Genomic DNA, 17609 nt, shown 5'->3' on the forward strand with positions numbered 1-17609 from the left:
TTCAACATCTTGATTTTCTTATGGCAATCAGATGACAATTTGCAACCTTAATAATATCCCATATCCTTTTAAAATTATTTTGTCTTGGCATCTTTTTTCTTGCCATTCTGATTGAGTGTCCTGATTGGCTTTCCCATCCTCTAGATAGGGCGTTTAATCCTTTTCTTTATTCACTTTGTTTATTCCTTTGTTTATTCCATTAATATACTTCTCATCTCAGATAATGTGTTCTCCATTTCAGACTGGTTCTCTTTTATAATTTCCATTTCCATTTTTATCTCTTTGTTGGAGTTCCCTACACTTCCCAAAAGTTCATTGAGCATCTTTATAACCAGTGTTTTGAAGTCTGCATCTGTTAGATTACTTGACTCCATTATATCTGGATTTGTGTTCTCTTCTGTCATATGGTTTCTGCTTCTTTGTCTTCCCATTTTGGCTGCCTTTCCATGTCTGATTCTATGTACTAAGCAAAGCTCCTAAGTCTCCTGGTCTTATTAGTGTGGATTTGTGAAGTAAGTGTCCAGTGGCACAGTCCTGAGAGGGGTTCAGTTGCAGGCCAAATTTTGCTCAAGCTTCTGCCCCTCCGGGCCCACCTGTTAAGATTCAGCAAGCAATCCACAGATGCTGTGCTTATAATTTCCTCAAAAGGCCACACCAGAATCCGAGGACGGCTGCCTCTACCAGTGTGGGTCTTACTTAGCAAGGAACACCTGACTCGCTGAGGATAAACCTAGATATGGCTTGGGTGGGGCCTGAATTGAGGTAGGCAGGGTTTCAGGGAATCCTCCTGGGTGGAAAAACCTGTGTTATCCAGTTTGATGATATCACAGCTATGGTGGTGCTGTGTCTGGAGCACTGGTATAGGGGAGGGCTCAACAGGGAACAATGGATACTGCCTGTACTTACTTCTGTACCGAGCAAGTCTCGCCTAGGCCCTCACTCCAACAATGTCTCTCTGTAAGTCCCTGGTGCCCCCTGCTCTCAGTCCAACGGGCACTGATGCTCAGAGTGAGCAGATCTGTCACCCAAAAATCCGCTCATGGATGTGGCCCCTTTAAGAGGCGTCTGCCACTACCGCAGCCTCCAGTCCACTCAGCCACTTGGGACTGGGCAGCCCCGCGTCCTCACCTCATGCTACCTTCTGCCATTGCTTTCTTGGATTTCTCCCTAGTTGTATGGCTTGTTCATCTATATCCCAGGTGATTTTTCCTTGCTGCTGCTCCTTGTTTCTGTCACAACTTTGATTTGGTCGCCAGAGGAATGAACAGAGCCTCTATCATTTTTTCCATTTTTTTTCCCCTCTGGAATAAAATTCTTAAAATGCTGAAATAAAAATTGTCACCCAAGAATTCTATTTTTAGCAAAACTATCCTTCAAGAATGAAGGCAAGATTAAAACATTTCCATATAAGCAAAAGCTGAGGAAGTTCATTACTAGTATACCTGCCCTACAAGAAATTCTAAAACAAATTCTTCAGGCGGAAATAAAGAAGGCTTGACAGTAACTCAAAGACATAAGAAAATATTAAAGAACTCTAGTAAAGGTAACTTTATAGGTAAATATGAAAGCTAGTATTATTGTAACATTTTTCATTTAAAAATTTTTAAAAATAAATTTATTTAAATTAGCTTCAAGTATACAGTACATTGGTTAGACATCTATATTGTTCATAAAATGATTTTCCCAATTGGTCTCTCCCTCCCCTTAAACAAATTTTTTTTATTGTTTATTGGGTTAACATTGATTAATACAATTATATAATTTTCAATATTATTGTACTTTTGGTTTGGTTTATATTGTCTCAATTTTCCTATATTATTTAAAAGAATAATGCATAAAGTAATTATAAATCTATGATAATAGATATACAATGCATAATTATGTAATCTGTGACAAGAATAGCATAAGGAGGAGATGAATAGGAGCAGAGTATATACAACTGGAACTCAGTTGATATTATTCAAAACATATTATTGTAAATTACAAATGTTAATTGTAATACTCTAGGTAACTCCTAAGAAAATAACTTTAAAAACATACAGAAAAGGAAACAATAGGGAATCAAAATAGTACACTACAATATCAACTAACTACAAAATAGGCAGTAATGGAGGAACTGAGAAACATAAAACAGAAGACACCTAGAAAACCAATAGTTAAATGACAGAAGTAAAACCTTTATCAGTAATCACATTAAATGTAAGTGGATTAAACTCTTCTCTTAAAAGATAGAGATTAGCAGACTGGATTTAAAAACAATCCAGAATCCATCTATATGCTATCTGAAATTAACTTTAGATATAAATTAACAAAGAGATTGAAAGTAAGAGGATGGAAAAAGATATTCGATGCAGACAGTAATCAAAAGAGAGCTGGGGTTTCTATATTATTGTCAGACATAGACTTTAAATAAACAAAAAAGATTAGGAGAAACAAAGAAGGAAATTTCATACTGATCACACTTTCAATACAGCAAGAAGATATAACAATTATAAATACATTTGTACCTAAAGAGCTCCAAAATATATGAAACAGAAATTGACAGAATCAATGGGAAAAATATGCAGTTCTATGATAATAGTTGCAGACATCAGTAACCCACTGTCAATAGAGAACAACCAGACAGAAGATGAATAAGGAAATGGAGAACTTGAACAACACTATGAACAAATTAAACCTAACAGACATAAACAGAATACTTATCATCAACGGGAAAATGCACATTCTTCTCGAGTACCTATGAAACAGTCTCTGGAATAGACCACGTGTTAGTCCACAAAACAAATTTCAATAAATGTAAACAGATTAAAATCATGCCCAGTATCTTTTTAAGTCACAATGGAATGAAACGAAATAACAGAAAGAAAACTGAAAAACTTTCAAATATTTGGAAATTAAACACACATTCTTAACCAACAATGGGTCATTGAAGAATAACAAGGGAAATTAAAAAGTACTTTGAGACAAATGAAAAGGAATACACAACACAGCAAAACTTATGGGATAAAGCAAAAGCAGTGATTATGAAGAAATTTATAGCTGTATATGTGTATATTGAAAAAAGAAAAAAACACCTCAAATCAGTAACCTAATTGTATATCTATGGGACTAAATGAAAAGCAAACTGAGCCAAAAGCTAGCAGAAGGAAATAATAACAGTAGAGCAGAGAGAGAGAGAAATAGAATAGAAAAAGAAAAATCAACAAAATTAAGAGTTGTTTTTTTGAAAAGATCAACAAAATTGACATCTATCTAGGTTGGCTAAGAAGAAAAGAGAGAAGGTTCAAATTACTAAAATCTGAAATGAATGTAGGGACATTACTACTAATTTTACAGAAATAAAAAGGAGAATAAGGTAACACTATGAATAGTTGTACACCAAAAAATTGGATAACCTAATATAGATAAAATGGACAAATTCTTAGAAACATATTCTACCATAACTGACTCAGAAAGAAATAGAGGATTGAAAAGGCTACCATGGGAGGTGAGTGAGTGGCTTTGAGGCCGTTGGGGTGGGGGCAAGTGAAGGCATTTCACACAATGCTATGGCCAGGCCCACACATTCCTGTTCTTCAACAGGAAACTTCCTCTGTAAGGATCAAACTGTATGACTCTCTGAACAGAAACTAAAAACAGCTTTCATCTCAAAGAACACAGCACTTGTGTAATAGTGTGAAAACTTAGATGCTGGGGAACAACATTTGATGAATGAATCTTTCCAGCCAGATAGTGATCTTTTTGGACTCATTACCTTGCATTTTCAATCAGACTAGATCACTTTCCACCATGAGGGTCCCAAAGACTTTGAATAATTTTTCAATGTTCCTCACAGAAAGACACCTTCCCTAGAGAAATGCAGTGTTTAATATAAAGTCCATTGGTGTATACTGGATCTCTAGGGAACATGGGAGTTCTCAGTGAAGAACATATTAAATGGCATAAAGATTGCAATGAAGTATTTTTCTGTGTCTTAACAGTAAAACTCTTAGAACTGCTTCCTGTTTCTGCAACAGGTGTATCTTTAGAGTCAATAATAACACAGAAAATCTACAAAGTCATGCAGGGCACAACATGAAGTTTTTAAAAAAGAAACCTGAAGATATATTCCGTGTTGTGGGATTAACGATGATTATCTTTACTCAAGATACTCCTGGAATTTCTTCTTTGGACAGATCTCTTTGACCTGTGGGTCCCAGGTAGTGCCTTCCGGGCCAGATCCTGTGCCGCAACCCTGTAGGGGTGGAGTGTGGGTCCCAGGTCTGGCTGTGATCCAGGCTTGCAGCTAGGAATAGAACTCTGGATATAAAATGTTACTTTAATGTAGTAAGGCGCCTGCGCCCAACTTATGCAAGTATGACTCAGCTTATTGTTTATTATGCATGTGTGGCAGAATGCCACTATTGTTCTCTGACATATATAAAGCCCATGCAGTCCCCTAGTGCAGAAGCACACTCTCCACACTCCCCGCAATAAAGTTGGTGCCCATTGTTTCATTCTCATGTCGGCTCCTCGTGCATTCTTTCAACTGTGTCTCACCACAGAAGCCTTCCCTTCTTGATAAGCTCCATGGTGACATGTGGAGTACCCAGCAGGATGAGGTGAGTACAGCCCCAAGCGCTCTGGTCCGTCCACGGGCAGAGGATACCCAGTTGGAGGACATGTGGCCCCCGCCTCCTAGAGGTATCCCAAGGTCAAGTATCTGGCTACGTGGGCAACCCGGAGGATTGGGATGGAGTGAAGCCACGTCTGGAGGACATGCGGAAAGCCCTAGAGTTGCTAGAGTTGAATGTCTCAATGCTCACCGGGAGGCAGTGTGTCGGGTGGCCTGGATGTTTCTGGCGGTGCTGCGGCAGGCCATCCTGGAGGTTCAGGCCAGGCTCTGCGGGTGCAACAATTGCAGCATCAGAAAGAAGTGCTGGAAAGGTGGCTGGCTGCAGCAGAACGCATGCTGCAGGGCCCTGAAGGGTCACTGCCATTGTCCCGGTCTAAGAGCCTGCCAATGATACCGTGGCAGGTACGGCAGTTGATATGGCAGCAGGTTGAAGTAGAGCAGCTGTTGGCCCTAGGGAGGGCAAACTGGCAGCACCCCCTAAGCTAAAAAGCATACCACCTTGATCCAGGACACCCCGCCAAACTCTAGGACCTGACGAAATAGGTACAGCAGAGCCCAGGAGACAGTTCCGGGGTGGCTGCTGTGGCTGTGGGATGATGAGGCTGAAGGAACTGAATTATCTCTGGAAGAGATGGCTCAGCTGGCCTCCATAACGGTGATACTGACCCTCAGGCAGCGCTTCCAGAATGTGGCAGGGACGGCACAGGGCAACCACTCCCTCATTAACTGGCTCATGTCTGCTGCACAGACAGTATGGGCCACCAAGGGGAGCTGCTAGAGACAGTGAGCAGATGGACCATGTACTTAGAGCTGGTCCAGATAATTCGGGAAATGGGCATGCGATAGATGATGTTTTGGGCCCAGTACACTAGCCCCGATGAGGAGGTATTTACAACCCTATGAAAGACTTGATCTTGACCTCTGGCCTATCAGGTACCTTTGTCACCATGGCAGCACTGCTGGCCCCTTACGTGGATAGGCGGATCAACAAGGTAATGTCTTCCATGGCAAAGCTCGGGGATGTGGAAGTGAAATGCAAGGAGCCTTCCACCCAAGTGTGTGCTATACCACTCCCTGCACTCCCAAACCAGCTAGGCATGGATGGAGGCGTGGCCACAAAGAGGGGGCGGGGCAGTGCCATGCCCAATCAGCTGTGAAAGCGAGCCCCTGGCAAATGTGTTTGATCTCCTTGCAGCAGGGGTCTCTGCAGAAAAGATTGAGCAGCAACCCAATGAAGTGCTGGTGGCACTGTGGAATCAGCTGCACCGTAACCAGCAGTTCACTCTTATTCCTGGGAAAGCCACAACCCGTGAGGTGCGGCTGGCTGATTATCAACCTGATTAGGGATTTGGTGGGGACACCCGGTTGGTGGGGGAGCTGGTTGACCTGATGAGGCATGTGGAACTTACTATACATTGTTCCCCTCGCAATGTGCAGAGGATATTAGCCCTCGTGGACACTGGTGCTGACAACATCCTGCTTTATGGGACTCCAGACAAGTTTTCCAGGCCCACTGAAATCATAGAAGGCTATGGGGGCCAAATCATTCGCATATAGCAGATCTTTATGACATTGGGTAGTGGCAGATTGCCTCCTCTGACATACCAAGTGTACATATCTCCCAAACAGGAGTACATTTTGGGAATTGATGTTTTGCAAGGCTTGACTGTAAATACCACTGCTGGTAAATTTTGCTTTCATATCCAGGTGGTGAAAACTATTTTCTGAGGACGTCCACGCTATTCCCCGTTGGTGTTGCCCCAGGCTAGCTGGGTAGTGAATACAAGGCAATACCCCCTGCCAGGCGGCCATGAGGAAATAGGACACACCATTCTGAAGCTGGAAGAAGCCGGTGTAATTCGTTCTACTCATAGCCCATACAACTCCCCCTTGTGGCCAGTGAAGAAGCTTGATGGCTCCTGGTGCATGACAGTTGACTATCGGGAGCTGAATAAGGTTACACTGCCCCTGCATGCCGCAGGACTGAATGTCACGGACATCATTGACTGGTTGTAACATGAACTTGGATGATACCATTTATGTGATGGACTTGGCAAATGACTTTTTTCTCTATTGCCATAGCCCCAGAAAGTCAAGAACAGTTTGCCTTCACCTGGGAAGGGCGACAGTGGACATTTCTCGTCCTTCCCCAAGGCTATCTGCACAGCCGTACCTTGTGGCATGGTCTTATGGCTCGAGATTTAGCCACATGGAAACGACCACCCACAATGTACTTGTATCATTATATCAATGGTATGATGCTAACCTCTGATTCTATTACAGAACCAGAGCAGCAGCAATCATCTTGCGAGAAGCTCTAGCCAACTGGGGTTGGGCAGTCAACAAGGACAAGATCCAGAGACCTGGGTTCTCTGTCAAATTCTTGGGTGTTGTCTGGTTGGGTAAGACAAAAGTAATGTCAGAGGCAGTGATTGATAAGATACAGGCATATCCTCAAATCGAAACCGTGAAGCAGCTCCAAACCTGTTTGGGACTGCTGGGGTTTTGGAGAGTGTTAATTCCTCATTTAGTCTCCTTGATGCAAACCCTGCACTGTCTAGTGCGATGGAGTGCCCAATAGGATTGGACCGCAGAGATAGAAGAGGCCTTTAAAGCTACAAAGCAAGCTGTAGCACAAGCCCAGACTCTATGTGTAGTAGATTCAGCCCTCCCATTCCTGCTTATGGTGCAGCTGAATGATGCAGGGTTTGGATGGAGGTTGTGGCAGAAGCACATTTCCCAGAAGGTGCTGACAGGCTTCTGGTCCCAGTTATGGAAAGGCGTAGAAGCGCGGTATTCTCTGATAGAGAAGCAACTGACTGCCATATATACAACCCTTCTTGCCAGTGAGGCCATCACTGGCCCCAATCCCATTACTGTGCAATCCACTTACCCTGTGGAGGGGTGGCTGCAGTATTGAGTGAAGACCCCCATATGGGAATTGCACAAACCCCTACACTGACCAAGTGGGGGGTGTACCTGGAGCAGTGGGCACAATTCTCTGCAAGTCCCCTGTCAGGTCAACTGCACCCCCTACTGAGACCAGTGCAGTTTCAAGCAGAGCTCTTGGTGGAACCTGCTGAGACAGGAGATGTACCGAGTCCCTCTGTAGAGGGTCGGGCTCCCATCCCTGAAGATGCCTGGTATACAGATGGCTCATGCCACGGGCAGCTCCCAACATGGGCTGCCGTGGTGTTACAGCCAACCACAGAAACCTTTTGGTATGAGACTAGTGCTGGCCACTGCAGTCAATGGGTGGAGCTTCGCACTGTGTGGTTGGTCCTCATTAATGAAACTGGCACAATGCACATCTGCACTGACAGCTGGGCTGTGTTTCGAGGTCTAACTCTGTGGCTGCCTCGGTGGGCTGCCCAGGAGTGGATGATAGGCTACCGTCCCCTGTGGGGCCAGGGGTTGTGGGAAGACCTCTGGAAGTGGGGTCTTTAACAGGGGGCCACTATATACCATGTCCCTGGCCATCGGCTGTTTACAGGCCCTGGGCAATGATGCAGTCGATGAGCTGGCACGAGTTCGCTCCGCCCATGTACCACTGGTTCCAGTGGACATTGGCCCCTGGCTCCATGGAAACTGGGGCATGTAAGGGCCGTACCATGGAACAGGTAAGCGAAGATATGGGGCTATCACTGACCTGGTGCACGAGCACCAGTTGCGGTGTCACAATGCCCCTGGTGTGCTGAGCAGCACCCAGAGAGATGGCAGGTAAAAAGAACCCTGGGAGTAGTGCCCCGTGGGGCTAAGCCACTCCAGGAATGGCAAGAGGACTACATAGGGCTTTTGCCCATAGACCGGGGATACCGCTATGAGTTCACAGGTGTGGACACTGCTACCGGCCTAGGGTTTGCATGGCTGGTGGCACCTACTGATCAACGTCATACTATGACCTCTTTGGAGCACCTCGCGGCAACCTATGGCCGATCCTTATTAATCGCCACTGACAGAGGCACTCATTTTACTGGACAAGAGGTGCAGACCTGGGCTCACACCAATGATGTGTGGTGACAATTACATGTTCCTTATCGCCCACAGGCAGCTGGAATGGTAGAACAATTCAACAGCTTGCTGAAGGAAAAAACTATGCGCCTTGGGTCTGGGCTGCTGCCACTGGTACACTAACCCACTACAGGCTATACACCTTCTGAATGAGCAGCCCAGGTGAACGGGGTTGTCTTCCCTTGACAGGGATGTAGCAGGCTTGCTGTGGGCTATCAAAGTGTGCCCGGGCACCACTGCTAAACAGTTCTTGCCCTGAGCCTACCAGGGAGTTCTGCTCCTGCCAGTCCCAGAACCTTTGGCAGCAGGTAAACAGGCCACCTGGTCGTGGCCCTGTATTATACAGGTAACAGAAGCCGTGAGTGGCTCTGGTGGAGACCTGGGGACAGGGCTTACACAATGGGTTGCGGGTACAACCCTGGATTTGCATTTGGCCCACGCCCTTGTGTCACTCCCGATGATGGCGGAGGGTTCATTGTTAATGGGGAGTTTTGTCCTTAGCCTCTGGCCCATTCCTCTCTATTCTGTGATGCCAATGGAGACCCTCTGGCCCGCTACCCCCGGAGAAACTGTCTTGTACCATAGGCCAGGGGCAGCTTCTCTCTCGGCCACCCTTCTATCTCAAGATGGGCAGGTGGCCTGCATCCTCCTGGAAGGACGGAACTTGCCCCTAATGGTCCCTTTGTCTGCTCTATCCTATCGCCCAGGCTGACAACAGGAATAGTGTCATGTCCTGGGCTCACGTGTTTGCTGCTGTCCACAATGTTTCCCGCTGCTGGGTGTGTCCTGAACTACCAGTGGAAGTGGCAGAGGGACTGCTGTGGCACATTACTCCGGCTACAGCTGAGAACTGGACATGACTGAGCATCTGGAATACCACACCTGAATGGAACCAACAATGGTGGGCTGTGGAAGCGCTGCTCCACTGTGATCGTCGCAACTCCCTACCCTTCATAGGCTATGCCATTTCCAGTGGGTGGGAATGGCTGGCAGGAGAACATGTGGAATTGCAAGAGCAGGCCCCTCACTGCATAGAGCAAGTAAGATCTGTGCCCAACCGTATCATGGGGTGTCTACCTCCGAGCTGTATGCTAACACCACCCTTGCTAATATTTCCAAGGTCCAATGGGTTGGGCGACGTTATGCTGGTATAGAGCCTACCAGCTAGCTACCTGCAGGGTATCTCTGGGTCTGCAGGCACTATGGCTGGCCCTACTTACCCACTTATTGGACCAGCCATTGTACCTGGGGACGTCCCTATTTAGCTGGATGCATTTTATCTACCTTTCCCCAATTGCCTTATAATTCGGATCCCATATATCATCGCTGGCACTGGCAGAAACGGGCAGCATGGTGGTTCTACTCTCTGGCTTTATTCATTTGGTGGTGGTGGGGGGATCAATAGATGTAGAATTGCAGGTAGAAGCTTTAGCCCAGCACACCGCACAGGCATTGAATGCTACACGTCAGGCTATAACTCTTTTAATGGATGAAACCACACAAATGCAGAAAGTAATTCTGCAAAACCACATGGTCCTTGACCTCCTAACTACTGCCCAGGGCGGCACCTGTGCCCTACTCCATGTAGAATGCTGTGTCTACATTCCTGATCATGCCAAGCAGGCATAGGCAGCTCTCCAGGAAATGGATGTTCAAGTCCAAGCCACCCATGCCCTGGGAGAAGACCCCTTGACAACTTGGTGGAATTCCTTGGGGTTCTCCTGGCGGTGGACTGTAGCCGTCCTAGCCCTTGTAGCCTGTAGCCTGTAGCCTGGTAGTATTTTGTTGTTCTATTTTTTTCCCTCTCTTTAATCCCAACCCCGCCCCCACTTCCACCCCTGACCTACGGATGTTGCCATCTCCCTTTTAAGAACTGGATCTCTGAAGGTGGGGCATCTCCTCCCACATGCTTGCAGCATGCACCTGGGGCCTGGCGCACCTGGGGTATGGTCTGTGGCTCTACCTGGGCTGCGAACCCAGGACCTTCTGCATGTAAAGCAGAGGTGCTAACCACTACACTATGGAACCACCCCCTGTTGTTCTTTATATTGTTTTTGTAGATCCTGAGTAGTGCCCTCTGGGCCAGATCCTGTGCCACAATCCTATAGGGATGGAGCGTGGGTCCCAGGTCTGGCTACGATCCAGGCTCGTGGCTAGGGACAGAACTCCGGCTTTAAAATGTTACATTAATGTAGTAAGGCGCCTGAGCCTAACTTAATACAAGTATGACTCAGTTTATTGTTTATTACACATGTGTGGCAGAATACCACTATTGTTCTCTGACATATATAAAACCCATGCGGTCTCCTAGCACAGAAGCACGCACTCCCTGCAATAAAGTTGGTGCCCATTGTTTCATTCTCATGTCGGTTCCTCGTGCATTCTTTCAACTGGGCATCTCACCACCGAAGCCTTCCCTTCTTGATCAGCTTGGCGCTGACAGATGGTGTGAGAATATTCAGCTTTGCCAGGAACGACAATGATTTTTATAGTTCACAAATACAAAGTGAAGAAGCTCTAGAAAACGTCTTTAAGTGACTATTCAATTTCTGATAACTATTATATTCCTGAAATAGCTAATATTTTGCTACTTCAATCTTGTAAAATTTTAACCTACAAGATTGAACATGTATTTGGATTGCAACATTGTTAGGGGCTTGCATGCCTAATGCAAGACTCCAATCATTTGGAATGAGCCAATAGCTGCCCTCTAAACCTTGGCCTGTCTATTTACTCAAGTTGCAGTGTGCTATTGGCTTCGACATATTGTAGAAAGATAAAGTGCTGGTGAGGTGGATTGATGATGAATCTGCTGATGCATCTGGAGTCAATCTGAAACATATTCATGAGGATAATGTAATTTGCCAAAACTTGCGGAAACCTTTAAGGAATAGAAAAAGATAATAAAATTCCTTGCAGTGCTCCAAAATAAGGACCTTCAAATAAGATTAATTAAAATAAGACACACACACAAAAAGAAAATCTAAATAGACTTATTCTATTACCTGGATGTTTATGTCCCTCCCAAATTCATGTTAAAATTCTAATCTTTAATGTGATGGTGTTAGGAGGTGGCTCATTTGAGAGGTAATTAGGTCATGAGGGAAGAATTGTCATGAATGAGATTAGTGTCTTATAAGAAGAGACACAAAGGAGCTTGCTCTCTCTTTCTGCTCTCCCCTATCTGAGGATACAACAAAAGACAGTCATCTGAAAACCAGGAAGTATGGTTTTACCAGATATTGATATGTTGGCACCTTGATCTTGGACTTCTCAGCCTCCAGAACTGTGAGAAATAAATGTTTGTTGTTTAAGCCACCCAGTCTATTGTATTGTTATAGCAGCCTGAATTAAGATAACCTATAATTGGTAAGGAGATTGAATTAGTAATGAAAAACCTCATAACAAAGAATATCACAGAATCAGATGAATTCATAGGCGAATTCTACCAAACATTTAAAGAAGAATCCATACCAATTATTCCCAAGCTCTTCCAATGAACTGAAGAGGCAAGACTTCCTAACTCACTCTATGAGGCCAACATTACCCTGATAACAAATCTATACAAAGGTACTACAAGAAAGAAACTATAAAGTCCTTTATGTATAGATGCAAATACTCAGTGAAATACTAGCAAACCAAATTGAGCAGTATATCAAAAGGACTATAACATGACCAAGTGTGATATATTCCTAGAATGGAAGAATGGTTTAACATACTAAAATTAATCAATGTAATAAATCATATCAATAGAAAGAATAAAACTATATGATCATCCTAATTGATGTAGAAAACTCATTTGAAAAAAACAACATAAAAATATGTATACAGCTACCTTAAAAAATAAATTTAAAAAGTAACTTTCTAGCGATAGAGTTGTTGAATCAAAATATATATAAATTGAAAACTTTGATAAATATTGCCAAACTTCCTCCAAAACTCTCATTCAATTTTATATTTCCACCTAATGTGTTTTATCACATTTCCCCACAGTATTACCTACACTGGATATTAGAAAACATATGCATTTTTATCAATCTGAAAAATGAAAAGACTATTTCATTGTTTGCTTAGAATTTCTTCACTTGTGAATGAAATTGAGCATACTTCCACATGAAAAAAAAAGTTGACATAAAAACACTCAATAGTCTATGGCCATGCCACCCTAAACGTGCCCGATCTCACCTGATCTTGGAAGCTAAGCAGGGATGGGCCTGGTTAGTACTTGGATGGGAGACCACGTTGGAATACCAGGTGCTGTAGGCATTTAAAAAAACAAAAACAAAAAAACACTCAATAAGCCAGGAATAGTAGGGAAATTCCTCAACATGATAAAAAGCATATATAAAAAACCCACAGTTAACATCATACTCAATGGTGAAAGACTGAAAGCTTTTCTCTAAGATCAGAGATAAGGCAACAATGCTAGCTTTCACCATTTCTATTCAACATAGTTCTAACCAGAGTGATTAGGCATGAAATGAGGCATACAAACTGGAAAGAAAGAAGTTATCTTTGTATACAGATGACATGATCTGATATGTATAAAAGCCCATGATTCCACAAAAAATCTAGTAAGCTTGTAAATTCAGCAAATCTGCAGGATACAAAATCATTACAAGGAACTCAGTTGTATTTCTATACATTTATAATTAACAAGTCAAAAGCAAATTTTAAAAACAATTCCATTTACAATAGCCTTGAAAATAATAAAATATTTAGCAATGTAAAATTGTACAGCTGCCAAGTGTAATAGCATGATGATTCCTCAGAAAGTTAAATACAGAATTATTACATCACTTAGAAATTCCACTCCTAGATATATATCCAAAGGAACTGAAATCAGGAACTTGAACAGATACCTGCATGTCAGTTTGTTTTTTACTGCATTATTTACAATAGCCAAAAGATAAAAACAATCCAAGTGTCCATTGATTAAGGGATAAAATAAAATGTGATATATACAGACAATGGAATATTATTCAGACATAAAAGGGAATGGAGTTCTGATGTATGCTACAACCTAGATGAACCTTAGAAAGCTTATGCAAAGTGAAAGGATAATCCAGACATAAAAGGACAAATATGCTTGGTTCAATTTATATGAGGTATCTAAAATAGGCAAATCCATAGAGATAGAAAATGAGTTTACCAGGGGTTAGAGTAGGGAGAATGAGTTATTGCTCAATGGTTACAAAAAAGTAATGAAAACATTTTGGAAATAGATAATGGTGATGCTTGCATAATATTGTGAATGTAATTGATGCCACCAAATTGTATACTTAACATGGTCAAAACGGCACATTTTATGTTATATATTTTTTACTACAATTAAAAAAATTATTAATGAAATATATCAGAAACAAAAAATGAAATTAAGCAATTAGAAGTTAGAAATGAGCAAAAAATGAAATTTTTTGGAATAATATTCCATTGTCCTGAGAAAACTGGCTAGCCATATGTAAGTTTAAAGTTGGACCCCCTAGTACATATAATATGCAAAAATTAACTCAAAATGGATTAAATATCTAATTGGGAGCTAAAGTTACAGGGTGCAGGGCTTGTTTGGGGGGCAATGAAAATGTTCTAAAATTGGCTGTGGTGACAGATGTATTACTCTGTGAATATAGTGAAAGTCATTGAATTGTACAAGTAGGTGAATTGTATCTTATCTAAATTATATTTCAATACATATTTTTATAAATGAAAGGTTATTACTACTGATCTATGGACATGAAAAGGATAATAAAGGAATACTATAAACAATTCCATGCACACAAATTTAATAACTTAGAGGAAAGCTCACACAAGGAGAGATAGACAATCTGAGTAGGCCTATATCTATTTTAAAAATTGAGTCAATAATTTAAAAATTTCCAAAAAAGGAAGTAACAGGTCCAAATGTTTCACTGCTGAATTTGACCAAACATTTAAGGAAGAAATTATATCAATTCTCTACAATTCCTTGCAGAAAATAGAAGCAGAGAACACTTCTTAACTCATTCTGTGAAACCAGACAAGTACAAAAAAGAAATCATGGACCAATATTGCTCATAAACATACATGCAGCTGAATATTGGCAAATTGAATTTAACAATGTGTAAAAATAACAATATACCGTAACCAAGTGGGATTTATTCCAGGTATGTTTTGACTAGCTGGTATAATAATAATAATAATAATAATAATAATAATAATAATAATAAATGAATTCTGCCATATTAACAAGCTAAAGAATTTAACTCACATGATCATAGCAGTAATTCAGAAAAAGCATATGACAAAATCCACCATCCATTCTGTGATCAAACTAGACATAGCGAAGACCTTCGACTTGATAAAGGACATCTACAAAATCCCCTATGGCTAACCTCATACTTAATGGTGAGAAGCTGGATACTTTACCCCTAAGATGGGGAACAAGGAAAGGGTATGTTCTTTTACCACTCCTATTCAACATCTTACTGGAAGTTCTAGCCAGTGCAGTAAGACAGGAAAAAGAAATAAATCCCATACAGATAGGGAAAGAAGGAATAAAGCTGTATTTGTTAACAGATGGCATAGGTGTTTATGTAGAAAGCCCCAGAGAATCAACAACAAAAAACTTCTGTGAATATAGCAACATCCCATCATATAAGGTTAACAGAATATATTTATTGCTTTCGCATGTACCATCAGTGAAAAATTAAAATTTGAATTGAAAACACAGTACCATTTACAAAAGAACAAAAACATGAAATACTTAGGTATAAATCTAATAAAATATGTACAAGATATATATAAGGAAAAGAACAAAGCTCTGATCAAAAAAATCATCAAAGAACTAAATAGATAGTTCATGTTCATGGACTATAACACTCAACATTATTAAGATGTCAATTATTTCCCAACTTGATCTATACATTCTATGTAATCCTAATCAAAATCCTAGTGATCTATTTTGGAGATATTAACAGATTCTATTATGAATCTGTTATATGAAATATGAAAAGACAGAAGACCCAGGATAACCAATATGATAGTGAAGAACTAAGTTGGAGAACTTATACTACTCAACTTCAAGACTTAGCTATAAATCTACAGTAATCAAAACAGAGTGGTACTGGCAAACGAATAAATAAGTTGATCAATAGAACAGAATTGAGAGCCCAGAAATAGAGACACGCAAATACAGAAAACTGATCTGACAAAGGAGCAAAGGCGATTTAATGGAGAAAGGATAGTCTTTTAAACAAATGGTGCTGAAACTGGACATCCATATGCAAAAAAAAAAAATCTTTACGTACGTTTTACAACTTTCACAAAAATTACCTCACAATGGATCATCATAGACCTAAATGTAAAATACAAAACAATAAAATTCAGATAACGACACATATGAGAAAATCTAGATCTTAGGTTTGGTGAGGTGTCATTAGATATAATCCAAAAGCACAATCCATGAAAGAAAAAACTGATGTACTTTATTAAAGTTAAAAACTTCTGCTTTTCAAAAACCACTATTAAGTAAATGGAAAGATAAGCCACAGACTGTGAAAAAAATTTCCAAAATACATATCAGAAAATAAAATAAAACCTGGGCAAATACCTGAACAGATACCTCATCAAAAACAGTACATTAGCAAATGAGCATATGAAAAAATGCTTAACGTTATATTAGGGAACTGCAATGAAAGCAATAAAATAACACTGCGTATCTATTAGAATGAATTAAATACAAAATAATGACAATACTAAATGCTGGTGAGGATGTGGAACAAGAGGAACTCTCATTCATTGCTGGAGGAAATGTAAAGTGTTGCAGCCATCTTGGAAGACAGTTTGGCAGTTTCTTACAAATCTAAACGTAGTTTTACCTTATTATTCAGCAATCACACTCCTAGGTTCTTACCCAGCTGATTTTAAAATTTATTCCCACACAACAACTTGCATGCAAAGTTTATAACAGCTTTATTCATAATAGTAAAAAAAAAAAAAGGAAGCAAAATGTCTTTTAATTGGGAAATGGATAAACACAGTCGCATATTCACAGAATACCAGTAAAAAGAAACAACTTATGATATATACAACAAATGGATGAATTTCAAATTATGTAGAGCAAAAAAGCCACACACAAATAAGTATGGATGATTGATTCCATTTACATGAAGTTCAAGAACACACAAAACAAATCTATGATAATAGACAGTAGTAGATCAGTGTTTACTCTTGAGGGTGTATGGGGCAGAGGTGTACTGACTACAAAAGAGCATTCTTGCTGGGGTTATAATACCTTTATTCAGTTGTTACCTATTGGTGTATATATTTGTTGAAACACATAAAACTGCATGTTTTTTAAAATCTATTTTTAAATAAATTTATTGGGCTGACATTGGTTATTAAAATTGTTTTGAATGTACAATTCCATAATACATCATCTCTATATTGCATTGTGTGTTCACCACCTAAATTTCCTTCCATTACCATGTATTTGACCCCCTTTATCTTTTTCTACTCCCTCTCCCCGCAACTTCTTTCTGGTAACCACTAAACTGTTGTCCATGTCCATGAGTCTCTACAAAACTTTATATTAAGATTTGGGTATTTTACTTTATGTAATTATACTATAACAAATTGGTTATTATTATTTTTAAATTCAAGATAGTGATTATTTTGGAGGGATGTAGAGGGTTGTAATTGGGATGGAACAGGTGTGGGGCTTCTGAGGTTACTAGTGTTGGCCCCAAGAATATACTTGACAAAAAGGAAACTTTGTGGATAACTGGGCTCAAATTCACAACTAGAGTCCAGTAGATGTTGTTTGCTGAGGTCCCTCACACACGCTGCTCTTCAGGGAAAACCCAGACTGGGCTGCGAAGCTTCCTGCGCTGTGCTCCTGCCCTCTGAGCTGACCCTTACAAGAGAGCTCCTACGATCAGAATTTGACCAAGAGGACCGAGACTTTCCTATGCAATTGGAGCTGTGCAGCTACATCCTCATTTGC

General features: G+C 41.1%; 2 pseudogenes; both read left to right on the forward strand.

The window, feature by feature from the left end:
* The first annotated feature begins 3711 nt into the window (after positions 1 to 3711).
* Positions 3712 to 11562, forward strand: LOC120593436 (archaemetzincin-2-like; annotated as a pseudogene).
* Positions 11563 to 12773: 1211 nt separating this feature from the next.
* Positions 12774 to 12892, forward strand: LOC120593449 (uncharacterized; annotated as a pseudogene).
* The last annotated feature ends 4717 nt before the right edge of the window (positions 12893 to 17609 follow it).

This window comes from Pteropus medius, unplaced genomic scaffold, assembly GCF_902729225.1.
Source record: "Pteropus medius unplaced genomic scaffold, Ma_sr-lr_union100, whole genome shotgun sequence".
Lineage (NCBI taxonomy): Eukaryota > Metazoa > Chordata > Mammalia > Chiroptera > Pteropodidae > Pteropus > Pteropus medius.